This window comes from Saimiri boliviensis, chromosome 15, assembly GCF_048565385.1.
Source record: "Saimiri boliviensis isolate mSaiBol1 chromosome 15, mSaiBol1.pri, whole genome shotgun sequence".
In the NCBI taxonomy this organism is placed as follows: domain Eukaryota; kingdom Metazoa; phylum Chordata; class Mammalia; order Primates; family Cebidae; genus Saimiri; species Saimiri boliviensis.
In genome coordinates, this window is record NC_133463.1 from 70572216 (window position 1) to 70587087 (window position 14872).

The 14872-nt window shown below is 36.5% G+C and overlaps 1 long non-coding RNA gene across 1 annotated transcript in view; it reads left to right on the plus strand.

Moving 5' to 3' along the window:
• LOC141581491 (uncharacterized) overlaps nucleotides 1–14872 on the plus strand; it is a 459045-nt gene that overhangs the window by 131821 nt on the left and 312352 nt on the right. The window contains exon 3 of the long non-coding RNA XR_012514169.1: nucleotides 4568–4620. This is a non-coding gene — a long non-coding RNA (uncharacterized LOC141581491). The remainder of the gene's footprint in view (nucleotides 1–4567; nucleotides 4621–14872) is intronic.

Here is a 14872-nt window from a genome sequence, read left to right on the forward strand (position 1 = left end):
TTTTAAAAAGTGTTCATAGTAAGTTCATGCTATTATTATGAATACGAGGAAAACAAATGAAATGGGGAATAGAACTATAAGGTGACTACATCCTTTCAAGCACTAATTATATATTAGTACTGCAACTGAAAATGGAAAATTTTTGCAACTGTTTCATTGATTATCTAGGGATTAATTACTCATTCTTCCTTCTTTTGCCTAAATTTATAAGTCTTTCATAACAAAAGGTAAAAAATAATCAATGTACCAAAGGAGCATCATATGTGTACTAATCCTTTCACACTCATTAATTCAGTGCCCACTGTGTGTCACGAGTGTTTTAGACACCAGGGCTGTGGAGATGAAGCTTAAATTCTAGTATGAAATAGCAGACCATAAAAAATAAACAAAGCAAATAAAGGAAAAAAAACCCACTGTGCTGAAGCTTGAAGATGTGAAGAACATTCTTGGCAGAGGACCTAGCTGCCACCAATGACTTAAAGCAGGAATTGGTTTGACGTGTTGAAAACACTGAAAGACCATTGATTTGGAAAGTATTTGGTGACGGGAAGCGGCTCTAAGATGAAGTCAGACAGACAGGTACTCGGTCAGGAGACTGAGTTTATACTGTGATTAAAAGGCCCCTTGAAGGTTTTCAGTTTATAACTAAAGAGTCGTTGTTCTGAACATCATGAAGAATTCTACATAAAACGTAATTCTGAAATATATCCTGTCTACATAGAAAGATAGAGATAATGCATGTGAGGTTAATACCTTCTAATTAAAATATTAAAATTGGAAGAAAAAGTCAATTTTTATGCTTTCACATGAGTCTAGTGTTGGTTGGATAAGAGGGAAAGAATGAGGAAAAGCAATGTATTTGAAATAAAACATGTAAATAATAATTCTTCCTGGATCCACAGTCATGTGGCAGACTTGGAAGTAAAAACCTAAATGAACAATGGATAGAAAAAGAAATTGGCAGCCACGCATGGTAGACCATGCTGATAATCCCAGCGCTTTGGGAGGCCAAAGCAGGCGGATCATGAGATCAGGAGATTGAGACCATCCTGGCCAACATGGTAAAACCCTGTCACTACTAAAATAATAATAATAAAAAAAAACAATAGCTGAGCGTAGTGGTGCCTGCCTATGGTCCCAGTTACTCGAGAGGTTGAGGCAGTGGAATCGCTTGAATGTGGGAGGTGGAGGCTGCAGTGAGCCAAGAACACTCCACTGCACTCCAGCCTGGTGACAGAGCTAGACTCCATCTTAAAAAAAAAAAAAAGAAAAGAAAGAAAAAGAGAAATTAAGCTCAATGTCCAGATGTTTTTTCAACATTATACCAAGCAAGCAGCTACCGTGACACAAGTTATAATATATACTCCATTAGTCTTTATGAAATCCTAAGTGCTAGGCTTCCAAGAAAGTGGGGAATTTTAAGTTAATAGTCTTGTTTATGAAAGATAAAGTAAACTGAGGAAGCCTTAGATATTGAGTGATTTCCCTTGTGATTTCTCTTAAGTAATGTCAGATCTTTAAAGACGTGTTTCCTATTTAGTAATTCTTTAATCTGTACTTACGTTTTCACCATCATCATTCATTTTATTAACTACCTGATTAATGAAAGCACGTGGTAAATGATAGCTACTCAGTAAATGTTAACTTCCCTCCTTTCTTGATAATCATATCATTTGGTTAATTTGGAAAGCCATTGAGTATAATGTGGGCAGATAGATTTGACCTTGGATTTTAGCACTTCCACTCCTCACTGTGATATCCTGGCAGTAATTAGTTACTCTGCCTGCTCACAGCCTGATCGCCATCCACATATGAAATTGTTCTGTATGAAATGTGCTCTTTCTTTTTACTTTTAAACGAAGTCAATCCAAGCAATCTAATTACCTTTGGTTTACTTGGCATAAACTTGAATTTATTAATTTACAGCTTCTCATTTTCTCAGTTACTTTTTTTCTTTTTCCTCATCTTCTTCTTTTTTTTTTTTTTTTTTTAGTTTATTTTGAGAGGGAGTCTCACTCTGTCACCCAGGCTGGAGTGCAGTGGCGCGATCTTGGCTCACTGCAACCTCTACCTCCTGGGTTCAAGTGATTCTCCTGCCTCAGCCTCCAATGTAGCTGGGATTACAGACATGTGCCACCATGCCCAGCTAATTTTTGTGTTTTTAGCAGAAACATAGTTTCACCATATTGGCCAGGCTGGTCTCAAACTTCTGACCTCAAGTGATGTGCCTGCCTCAGCCTTTCAAAGTGCTGGGATTACAGGTGTGAGCCACTACACATGGTTTTCAGTTACTTTCAAGATAAATAGCTTATAACTAAACAGAAGCCTGAAAACAATGTAATTAGACTTCATTACAGTTAAAATGAATAAAGATTTCTTCTTAATGGTTTCTGTTAGAAAATGGATTTCTTTTATGTTTTAACATAGTTGATTTTTATTCCTTACATTGTTTGTCATTCAGACAAAAACATACCTAAAAAACACATCTCACATATCCAAAAAGATTGATCTAAATTATAAATAAATTTCATTAGTCCTCGACTTCACTTTTATAGTAGCTAGACTTAGAAGAAAACATATTCATTAAAAACAAACGAGCAAATATATTTTGCTTTCTACTATAATGATGCTTAACATTGGGCCACGAATTCTTCAAAAATATACTGCCAAATGTTTATCACTCGATGCATTTATTTATGCTGTAATTAAAATATATCCCATTATGGCAATTTTTGTTAGCTGGAATGCAGAGCTGAATGGGAAGAGGTCAGTGTTAGAACATGCAAATATTTTTGTTTCATAAATCTGTAAGAGAGTACTACTTGCCAGAGGAACAAAAATTTATGCTCAGGTTGTGATGTATATTGAACAGCGACCAAGCAAGTAAATGAATACATTTATAAATTTTGGCCCTTTGTTTTTAACTGTCAATTCTTTTATGTATGGTACTCAAAATCCCAGTGTTTGAAAATATTCCAGGAACACAAAAAAGGTGTGACTCTTTGCTTTATCATTATACCATTAGTAATGTATCAAATCTTTGGTACTTGACCCAAAAGGACATCTCTCTATACAGGTAGGTGCAGTAGTCCCCTCTTTTTCTTGGTTTCACTTCCTATGGTTTCAGTTGTCTATGGTCAACCGCCATCTGAGCATGTTTAATAGAAAATTCTAGATTTCCAAGTTTTGAATTGCATGTCATTTTGGGTAGCATGGTGAAATCTCATGCTGTTGCACTCTATCCACCCTGAATGTGAATCAGTCCTTTGTTCAGCATATTCACATTGTAAGTGCTGTTTGCCAATTAGTCACTGATATTGTCTGCTCTTGACATCCAACCATCAACATCATGGTTGCTCAGTAATTCAGGACCACCTGAAGCAAATGTTGCTTCTTGTGAAGTACTGTCAGATGGTCAATAGTAGCCTAACGCTATGGATCAATAGTAGCCTAGCACTACATCACAATGCCTATGTCATTCACCTCACTTCCTCTCATCACTTACCAGGCGTCCCCAAACTATGGCCCGTGGGCCGCATGCGGCCCCCTGAGGCCATTTATCTGGCCCCCCTCCGCACTTCAGGAAGGGGCACCTCTTTCATTGGTGGTCAGTGAGAGGAGCACAGTATGTGGTGGCCCTCCACACATACTGGTGGTCTGAGGGACAGTGAACTGGCCCCCTGTGTAAAAAGTTTGGGGATGCCTGATAGGCATTTTATCATCTCACATCATCACAAGAAGGGTGAATATAGTGCAATCACATATTTAAAAAAATATAAGCCACATACACATAGCTTATTACAGTATATTGTTATAACTATTCTAAACCGTTAGTTATTGGTAATCTCTTATTGTTCCTAATCTATAAATTAAGCTTTATCATAGGCACATATGCATAGAAGGAAACATGATATATGTAGGGTTTGGTACTATCTGTGGTTTCAGGTGTCTTCTGAGGGTCTTGAAACATATCCTGCACTGATAAAGGGGGACTACTGTAGTCCTTTTAACACTTTAATAAATAATCTTATTTAAATCCTAGTAAAGCAAAGGACATTGTTATAGTTAAGTGCAGACTTATTACAGACATCAAGAACTTAGTCATTTTCTTGATGTATTCGCAAAGACATAATTGCATGTTCCTAGAATGGTGATTTTTATGCTTTCTTCTGTACACATAGAATGCTCCAATAGATACAGCCAAATGTGGTCATCTCTTTTACTTCCTGTGTTCTTCCATTTTCTTGTGTACTTCTTTTTAAATAAACTTTTGCCTAGTTTATTTAGAAAAATATGTATTCCACTTATTCCGTAGTATACTTTTTTGTCTTCATAAAACAAAACATTTATATACCCACCAGGACAATCAAAAATTTCCTTTTGTTATTTTTATTTGCTGGGAGAATGGATTTTTTAAATGCAGTTTTCAGATGATGATTAGCTTATCCAGCAACACAATTCCCAATCTAAACTGTCACTATTTATTGAACACTTATGTACAGCCCTGTGTACTAGCTTCAAATCTTCACAGTTCTTACAATAGATATGTTTCTCTTATTTTACATAGGAGGGACCTTTGTACCAAGAAAGGAAGTGAACTCACCTGAAGTCAGAAAGTTGGTAAGTGGAATTGGAATCCAGGTGTCTCTTGCTTCATAGCCTCTATTCTTTGCAGTATACCATGACTCTTACTTGTAATATAATATGAATAGTTAATAATTATCTAGGTTGCATATTGTCCTCTATACTCTTTACTGGGTTTTAAGATTATATTTGGCTCTATTGGGTTGATTCAAATGACACATTTCGGGAGAGAATATTTGATACTGAAAAGAAGCGATTTCGATTGCAATTTTTGCAATTTTCTGAACCATTACATTTTTTTGTAATATATAATCACATGATGAAAGTTATTTTTTACCAAAATATATCATCTAAGAGTTTCTTTCCTATTTTTTATTTATCATCTATTTGTCGAGTATTCATAATACGACCAACAGAATTTTAAAAGGAGCATTTAAAACATAACTGATACAAAGATGTTTGTTCCCTAATGCCTGTTACTGTTATTTTTACAGAATAGACAGGTAGTATAGGACTGTTTCAAGGTTGAATATAAAACAGAGCCAAGAACTTTGCCATATATTTGATTTTTGTTTATTTTAAAGCATATTATCTATTGTGAAATAACCTCAAACATTCTATATTTTTAAATCTAAATGCAAAATGGAAAATTCTTTCTTAAACTTGATTCATTATATTTTAAAGAGTTTAATACAAAATTCTGTAACAGGCCAGGCACAGTGGCTCCTACCTGTAATCCCAGCACTTTGGGAGGCCAAGGCAGGAAGATAACCTGAAGTCCGGAGTTTGAGACCAGCCTGGCCAACATGGTGAAACCCCGACTCCATTAAAAATACAAAAATTAGCTGGGTGTGGTGTTATACGCCTGTAATTCCAGCTGCTCAAGAGGCTGAGGCAGGAGAATTGCTTGAGCCTGGGAGGTAGAGGTTGTGAATGGAGATTGTGCCACTGCACTCCAACCTGGGCAACAGAGCAAGACTCTGTCTCAAAACCAAAAGAAAACAAAATTCAGTATCTTTCAAAATTCAAGCTAAAATGCCAGGGTTAAATAATGTTTCTTTAAAATACAACAAAATATACAATTTACAACATACAACATAAAATTACTTTTCTAAAAATTAAAATCACTCAGTAAAAGCTAGAAAGTATGTAATAGCATACAATCATCTAGTAAAAGTTGAAAAAATTGCATTTGAAGTTTCAGTTCAGTACCTTTCACACTGATCGTACTTTTTGCCATCTACTACTAAATCGTTTCCTTTATCTATATTGGAGATTAAATTAAACAGATCTTTAAGTCTTCTCTTAAGTTCTGAAGAATTCTGGTGCAAACACATAAACCATACACTGTGTCTATGGCTGTTATACATAGACATCTGTGTGGCATTGTATAAATACCCCTTGCATGGCCTGGTCTTCTGCCTTTTTTACTCAGTATTTGGAGAAGGGTCCTCCTGTTCATCTACTAATAGAACCAGTCAAGCCATTTTCTGGTGAATTCTAGCAAGAGACATTATATAATTTCTTCCTTACCTAGAGAAGTAAGAAATTTGATGTTTATTAAAATATTGTCATCTAGGTAAATACATATTTTTATTGGTGACATGGATATATCTCTTGAATAATTATAAAACAACTAAACAACCCAAACAATAAATTTATGTGATTATATGGTTAATCCTACCACTTCTGTAAATGGTACGAGTTATCAGTGATTAAATCTTTGTTTTAATAAGTGATGAATAGCATAAACGCACCATTCTTAGCTAGGCTAAGAATATTGTCATATATTTATGTCATAAGTAAGACAACTTAAGAATTACCATGGACTCCTGTTCTAAATATTAAGAGTTCATGATAAATCTTAAATCATCTTACTTATGACATAAATATGTGAATACATATCTTACGTATTTATCTTATTTTGTGCCATGGCCATTTGCTATACAAAGCTCTCTGTGTTTCATTTTCTGGGTACAGAACTTCTCCAGAAATGGAATTGAAGTCTATTTCTCTCCAAAGTTCTGATCACAGTGAATGTAATAAAAAAAATTATTGAACATATGGCTCTAACAATGAAATACTTGAAAGGTATTATAAAATAGCATGAACATACCTGGATATTTCATTTTGCTAATTAACTAGATTTCTGAAAGATTCACTAGTACTTCTTTAAATGTTGATTTAGGCTACAGCGTTGGTCTGTTCAAAATAAAATTAACAATATCAAAATATTTTTAAAAGTAATTGTAAAACCTTACAGAAGAAAATTAGGAAAAAATAATAAGAGAAGAATCATACACTGGTTAAGTAAATTATAGAATAACCATAAAATAGATCACTAAGAAACTGTTTAAAATGAGGTATTTCTATATGACTGGATGTGAAATGATGCTCTTTATATATTGTGAATTAAGATAAGCTTCAAGAAAATACACAGAGGAAATGATACACTTTCATTTTCTTAGACCTTGTGATTATTCCTGAGTCTTCTCTTTCTCTTTCATTCTGCTTTCAATATTTCAGGACAGAATATTTTTCTTTGATTCTGCTTTCAAAATATATCCAGAATTTGCTTTTGTCTCACACCTCCACTGAAACCACTCTGATCTGTGATGCCATCCCTCCATGCAGTAGGCTCTTAACAGTTCTACTGTCCTTTGCCTCTCTTTGGTCTGTTCTCAATTTAGCAGTCAGAGCAATTTCTTCAAAACAAAGGTCATTATCACGTTTACTGGTTTGCTCAAATCCTCCACTGGCTCTCAACCCATGCAAAACTAAAGCCAAAGTTCCTACAATGGAGCACAAGTGATTCCATGATCTGGTCTCCTATTATCTCCTTGTACTTCTATTCTTACTCTGTTCTTCCATTCTCACTCCTGCTCCACTTGTTTCATTTTTGGCCTTAAAATATGCCAGCCATTTCACCATAGGCCTGTTTCATATATCTGGAATGATATTATACCAGATATCCATGTGGCTAAGTCACTCACTTCCTTTACATCTTTCTTTGTATGTCACCTTTTCAGTGAAGCCTACCTAAATCACCCTGTTTTGAAATTGCAACCCATGTTCCCAGACTCATCATCCCTAGTATGACCCTTACTTATACTATTGATTCTTTGGTTTCCCATAGTTTTAGCCCCTCCTTCTTAATATATTATACATTACCTTTTTATTATATTTAATATTTAGTGTCTATTTTTTCTAAGGAAAGTAAGTTCTAAGCCAGGCATGGTTATGTACACCTATAGTCTCAGCTACAGGGGAAGCTGAGGTCGGAGAATTGCTTGAGTCTGGGAGTTTGAGGTTAGCCTGGACAATATAGCAAGACCCTAGCTAAAGAAAAAAAAAAAGGAACGAAAAGAAAGTAAGCTTCATAAGAGGTTGTTCAATTTGTCTACTCTTATATTCCTAGATCAGTGCCTGACATAGAATGTATTTAAGAAATATTAATGGAGTAAGCTTTCTTTATTCTTTAAAAATAAATTAAAACCTAATCCCAAGGGACCTATACAAATTGACTGGAAAATACAGAAGGATGAGTAGAGTAAAACCTTACAGAAGAAGGTAAGGTTATAGAAACCTTTACTTTCTATATATATGTAACGTTATATATAGAAACCTTATAGAAACCTTTACTTTATATATGTAAGGTTAGAATTTTTTAAAAAACACCACCACTGTTATTATAACTGCATATCTAGAAACAAAAAGGGAAAAAGTCATTCTTTATTTTTTATTCTACTATTTAACACATTATGGGCTAATTTTCACTATGCAATAAAAACATTTATAAACAAATTTAAATTAAAATAATTTTGCATCTACATCTTTTTGGAAACTTGATTCCAATAGAGTCTTGCAAATTTCTTTTTATTGTAAAGACGTGTTACATGTGTTTGCTATGAGTTAAGAAGAGTTAAAATGCAGACTGGAACTTTTAGTGTCATCCATCTTTGATACTGCATTTTATCCATAACTTCTGATGAAACTATATTTCAACTCAGCATAAGTCGATGACCGTGGAATCTGTGTAGATATAGGTGCATGATAATTGTGTGTGTACTTATGTTCATAAAGTTCATCATACCATAGGTAGTGCTTATGATTCCTCTTTCAAAACAGTGGCAGCCTTAAATGTAAGGAAGAAATATAGATAGCAGATTGAAAGTGTTATAAGAATCTATCTTTGACAAAATATGTTTCTGTTGGCTTATTATAGTGCCCCAAATAAGTGGTGATAAGAGCTCTCTGCAAGATTACTGTTAAAATTAATTCATATTTTCTTGGAGGGTGAATCCTGGAGCATATCAGAATTGTATTTTATTCTGATCAAATAATTAGCTATTTTCTAGCATCATCTTAAAACAATAGCTCATGAAAAGGGTAAATGCTATGGATAAAGAGAAGAAAATTTAGGAAGGAAATGTCAGGCATTTGGAAGATGGCAGACAGAGTGAGGTTGGTGGGAGGGGTTGTGGAAGAGGAGGGTAGCTCAAAGTCACTGGCTGCAAAGAGCGTGTTAAGGAAAAAACCAAATAGACTGGGCTCAGTGGCTTACACCTGTAATCCCAGCACTTTGGGAGGCCAAGCAGGTGGATCACCTGAGGTCAGGTGTTCGAGACCAGCCTGACCAACATGATGAAAACCTGTCTCCACTAAAGTACAAAAATTAGCTGGACGTGGTGGCTCATGCCTGTAATTCCAGCTACTCAGGAGGCTGAGGCAGGAAAATCGCTTGAACCTGGGAGGTGGAGGTTGCAGTGAGCTGAGATGGCGCCATTGCACTCCAGCCTGGGTAACGAGAGCAAAACTCTGTTTCTAAATAAATAAATAAATAAATATCCCCAAATAAATCTTGTGCTTCTTTATTGGCCCTCCAAACAGCAAACATGATTGCATCCCTTTCATTCAATTATTCATTCACTCATCCATCCACTCAGCAAAATTTCACTGAGCACATACTGTGTCTAGAGCACTGTGGGAGGCAAGAGTACATTTGTAGACGATAAAGACACAGCATATGCCTTTGAAAGGAACCAGAGTTGGAAATTCAGTGAGTTCAAGTGTCTGTTACTTCCTGCCCCAGAGCAGCCCTTGTCAAGCTTACTTAGAGCTCTCCCTTCATTTCCTGAAGGGACCCAGCCAGTCCCAAAGCTGCCAGAAGCATACAGCGGTTTACACAATCTGACTCCAGCCTGCTGGAGCAGCTCACGTGCCCAGCTGCTTGGACGGCGACACACAAGGCAGCTGTGCAGGCCCACAGGCCTTGCTTGGCCACCCAGGAGCACTCCCTGGAGGGGAGAAGCCGGAGCTACAGCCCACCTGGCTACTGCAGGACATTGAAAGGTCAAGCTGGGAAAGGTCTGGAGTCTACAAATCATCACTCTCAATGCTGAAGAGCAGGAGACAGGGCACTTGGGGGGCATTCTGAAGCTCAAAGCTAAACAGTGTTACAGGCTAAGACTAGCACTTAGTTTCTTCAGTTTTGTTGCTTGGCATGGGGAGGTGATTAAAAAATTGGCTTTAGGCAAATGTAATCCTCAGTTCAAGTAGAAGCCACACAGCTTAATATCTGTGTGACTGTAAGTGAGTTAGTTACTTCGCATCTGGGGTTCATTGGCCATGTCAGTAGAATAGAGAAATTAATAAGATCAACCTCACAAAGTTATCAGGAGGATTAAAGGAGAAAATGTATAACAAGTAATTACCGTATTTCCCAGAATATTGTAAAGGTCAATACTATTAACCTTATTGATCCCTATTTTTGTTATTTTTTTTCCTGGTGGAGGGAGAAAGAATCTCACTTTGTTGCCCAGGCTGGAGTGCAGTGGCACAATCACGGCTAATTGTAGCCTTGAATTCCTGGGCTCAAGGGATCCTCCCACCTCAGCCTCTGAATAGCTAGGACTGCAAGTATGTGTCACTAGGCCTGGCTAATTTTTGTTTTATTTTTTGTAGAGATGAGGTCTTGCTATGTTGCCCAGTCTGGTCTTGATCTCCTAGCCTCAAGTGTTCAGCCAACCTCAGCCTCCTAAACACTGGGATAACAGGCGTGAGACACCTCACCCAGCCTTTTTGTTTTTTCTTTTAAATCTTCCAGTTTCTATACCTGCTCTCCTCATTATCCTGATTTATCCTTTTGTGTATTAAGGACCTATTTCTTGCCAGACATTGTACAGGATATTGAAAACTACAAAGTCCAAAGGGATATTTCTCCTTCATTCTAGGAGCTCTCAGACCATTGAGAAGAAAAACACCCAGTGTTTATTGTGTGCCTACTATTTATCAGGATTTGAAAGGACTCTGACAAGTCCATCATATATATAGACTTATCTAGTGCTCACAGCAACCTCATAAATAGTAAATGTTATTGACAGTTTATAGATAAGAAAGGTGAGCCTTGCCCTCAGCTAGTATGGGATGAAGCGGGATACAGTAGAGCTTTATAAGCCAGAACAATCTAGAATTAAATCCTGTCTCCTCCTACTACTACTAAGTATATGACCTAATGTGTCCTTATAGCTACTCTAAGAGTTGCTTGACTCTAAAATGAGAATAGTAGCTAGTTCATTGGGTTTTTCTGAAGATTAAATGGAATCAAATACCCAGTACCAAACCCAATGTTCAACACAAGGACGGCATGAGATAAATACTATTATCATCACATTGTGAGAACTGACCTTTGAATGTAGCTCTGACTTCCAATGTCCAAAATGTTTTAGGTGTGAGTTCTTTCTGCAACGAAAGTGTGTGTTCTGCTTTTAAAATTCAGTTTTGATTGCTGACAAGTAGGAAAAGAGATGTTTGTGTTGATTAGGGTACTGGCTATATTGTTCTATCAATCAGTTACAAAATACAGTGGCTTAAATAAGATAGAAATGTATTTCTTTCTGTCTCATATAATACTGTACAAGTCAGTGGTCCAGATTATTTTGTTCGAGGGGCCATTTAGGGAACCCAGGTCAAAGTTGGGTCACTTTCTGCTGCTCTCGGTTTCAGCCCACAGGAAGATCAAAAAGAGGACAAGCAGAGGGCAAACAACATCCTTTGAGCAAGTGACATGAAAGTTGCAAATAATACATCCACCTACATTTTAAAGGCTGTATTAAGCTGCAAAGGAAGGTGAGAAATGCAGTCTCCCCTTGGATAGGCTAATATGTCCTATAAAACCATATCTATGGAAGACAATTTGATAGGAAATAATAATTATATCTGGAGAAATATAATGCTGATTTTAAGTCATATTAAGCATATTATGATCTTCCAATAATTTTTTTCGATTTTCCTGTTACATATAATTAGATGAGTTGACTAGCAAGGTTACAGGCTAGGCATTATTTTTCTAATTTAAGCCTATTGCATGTACACTTTAAGACACAGTTTGAGTAGAATCTCCTGGAGTACACGTTCTTCTACTACTGCAGATATAACTTATGTCCCTCTCCTCTATTTTTTTTTTTTTTTTTTTTTGAGATGGAATCTTGCTCTGTCACCCAGGCTGGAGTGCAGAAATGCAGTCTTGGCTCACTGTGACCTCTGCCTCCTGGACTCAAGAAATTCTCCTGCCTCAGCCTCCTGAGTAGCTGGGTGTATAGGCATGTGCCACTGTGCTCAGCTAATTTTTGTATTTGTAGTAGAAACGGTTTCCAGGTTGGTATTGAACTCCTTTAGCTCAGGTGATCTGCCTGCCTTGGCCTCCCAAAGTGCTGGGATTACAGGCATGAGCCACCACACCTGGCCCTCTCCTCTATTTTTAATCATCATTAATGTTTTATTGCAGGTATCTATTTAGAGGCTTTATCCATTCTTATGCTGCTCTAAGGTCATACTTGAGCCTGGGTAATTTATTAAGGAAAGAGGTTTAATTGACTTACAGTTCTGCACTACTGGGGAGGCCTCAGGAAACTTATAATTATGGCAGAAGAGGAAGCAAACATGTCATTCTTCACAAGGTGAAGAAAAATAAAAACCAAGTGAAGGAGAAAGCCCCTTATAAAACCATCAGATCTCACGAGAACTTACTATCATGAGAATAGCTTGTGGGAAATCACCTCCCGGATTTGGTTACCCCCTACCAGGTCCCTCCCATGACACATGGGGATTATGGGAACTAAAATTCTAGATGAAATTTGGGTGAGAACATAGCCAAACCATATCAGAGGTCTATCTTCTCTCCTTGAATCTCTTCTTTATGTAGGTCAGAATCCTGCTACATATCTTATTTTCTCCAGGGCCAAGCAGCAGGTCTGGCATATATAGAAAATTAATGTTAAATACATTAATAAACTGAAAAAAGATGCATATAGAAACTTCCGAAATGGTGCTTGACTTATTTATTGAGTACCTGTTAAGGGGCAGTGTTAGATGACAATGGATGGTGAAAGGATAGATGACATTCTCCTCTACCCCTGCACATGTGGACTGTAAATACATTCAAATGTATTTGTTCCCACATTGGATATATTTTTGATTCTATGAGATGGATAAAAACATTTACTAAATTACACAGCAAATAGTAATCCTTGAACAACTTCAAGGTCAATAAATATGTAGTTCTTTGTGATGTGAAAGATTTTAATGAAAGACACGTTTCCTTCTCTTAGATCATTTGTTCTTATTCCCCAATGAATCTTTGAAAGGTTTGTGAATCAAGTACAGCTTGATCTTCATGAAACAGTTTATGAGAACTTAAAAGAGGTCTCTCTCCACTCTAAACAAAATAAATTAATTTGCTGATTTATTGTACTTTTCTCTCTTTCCCTGAAATCTCAATCTTTATTATTATTATGTTTAAAGAAGTCTGTTTTAAAATTTTGTTTCCCTGGCAAGCTGTCTTACTTTTCCTTTCTTTTCGTTATTCAGAAACATCTTTTTTCTTCACTGCCTCCCAGCCACCCCAGTTACCACTTGTCTGAGTTTTTTTTCCCCCAAATTGCTGCCTTTTGTCTTCTCAGTTACAGTGTAATGAAATGTCTTCTTCCTACGAACGTTTTGACCTCGAACCAAATAAGTTTCAGAGAAAGCTCACATGTTCCTCATCCTGTTGTAGCATTAATGTATTCTAGATCCATAGAAATTGATGCCTTATAATTTATTTGTAATAGCCTGCATATTTAACAAATGTAGCTAAGAGTGCTTAATATGTCTTAAACAATTTCAAAGGAGATATACAGAACACATAAAATCAGCTGGCTACTTGTAAATCTGGCAACATTTATTGGTTTTGATTAATGTTACTTAACGTAAAACATACATTTTCTGCTCAAATTAATCTTAAAACAAATTTGGCTCATTTATTCTTAGCTAAATTTTCTAATCAAATATATGCTTTTCAGCAAATTAGCCTTTCTAAAAATGACTGCTATGCAGTAAAGTTCAGTAAAATGATCTGTGTCTATACATTGCCTATCAATTTTGCTATGTATTATCTACATTCAGACATTACATGTGTCTCAATTGTGAGTTACTGTGCCTTTTTTTCCTATCACTGGAACCTAAAAATACTACGCACAACATATATTCTCAACTGAATTAAAAAAATTTCTTTACGCTCTCAACTAAGCATCCAGTGTACCAGCATTATGCCAAGCACTGGTAAACAAAGGTGAATAAAATGCCACTATCTTTGCTCTTGTGAAAGGAAAACTAATCATGGGACTCACAAATCACTAAGCCGAGGGGCAAGTCAAGCTGGGGTCTATGTCAGGCAAACCTGCCACCCGTTTTATTCCTAAGTAAGATAAGCTACAAAGGTAAGACGTAACATACCTCCCTATTTGCCCACAAGGAAATTCATTGTGGACAAAAGACAGAACTTATCCCTTTGAGGATTACCTGAGACAAATGCATATCTGATTGGTTCCTTTACCATATTGTTTATATAAAAATGCAGATTCACTGAGCCAGACTAAATTGTGTATTCAGTTGAAGGCTGATCTATGATTCATTAAAAATGCAATCATCTGGTGGCTTGTGCCTGTAATCTCAGCTACTTGGGAAGCTGAGGTAGGAGAATTGCTTGAACCAGGACCTGAGAGGCAGAGGTTGCAGTGAGCCGAGGTCGTGCCAATTGCACTCCAGCCTGGGCTACAGAGTGAGACTCCATCTAAAAAATAAAAAAAAGAATGTAATCATCCAGGATTCAAGAGAATGCAATCTTTTATCTCTTACCTACTTCTGATCTGAAAACCCTCACTTTAAGTTGTTCCCCCTAACTGGACCAAACCTATGTACATCTTACACATATTGATGGGTGTCTCATATCTCCCTAAAATGTATAAAA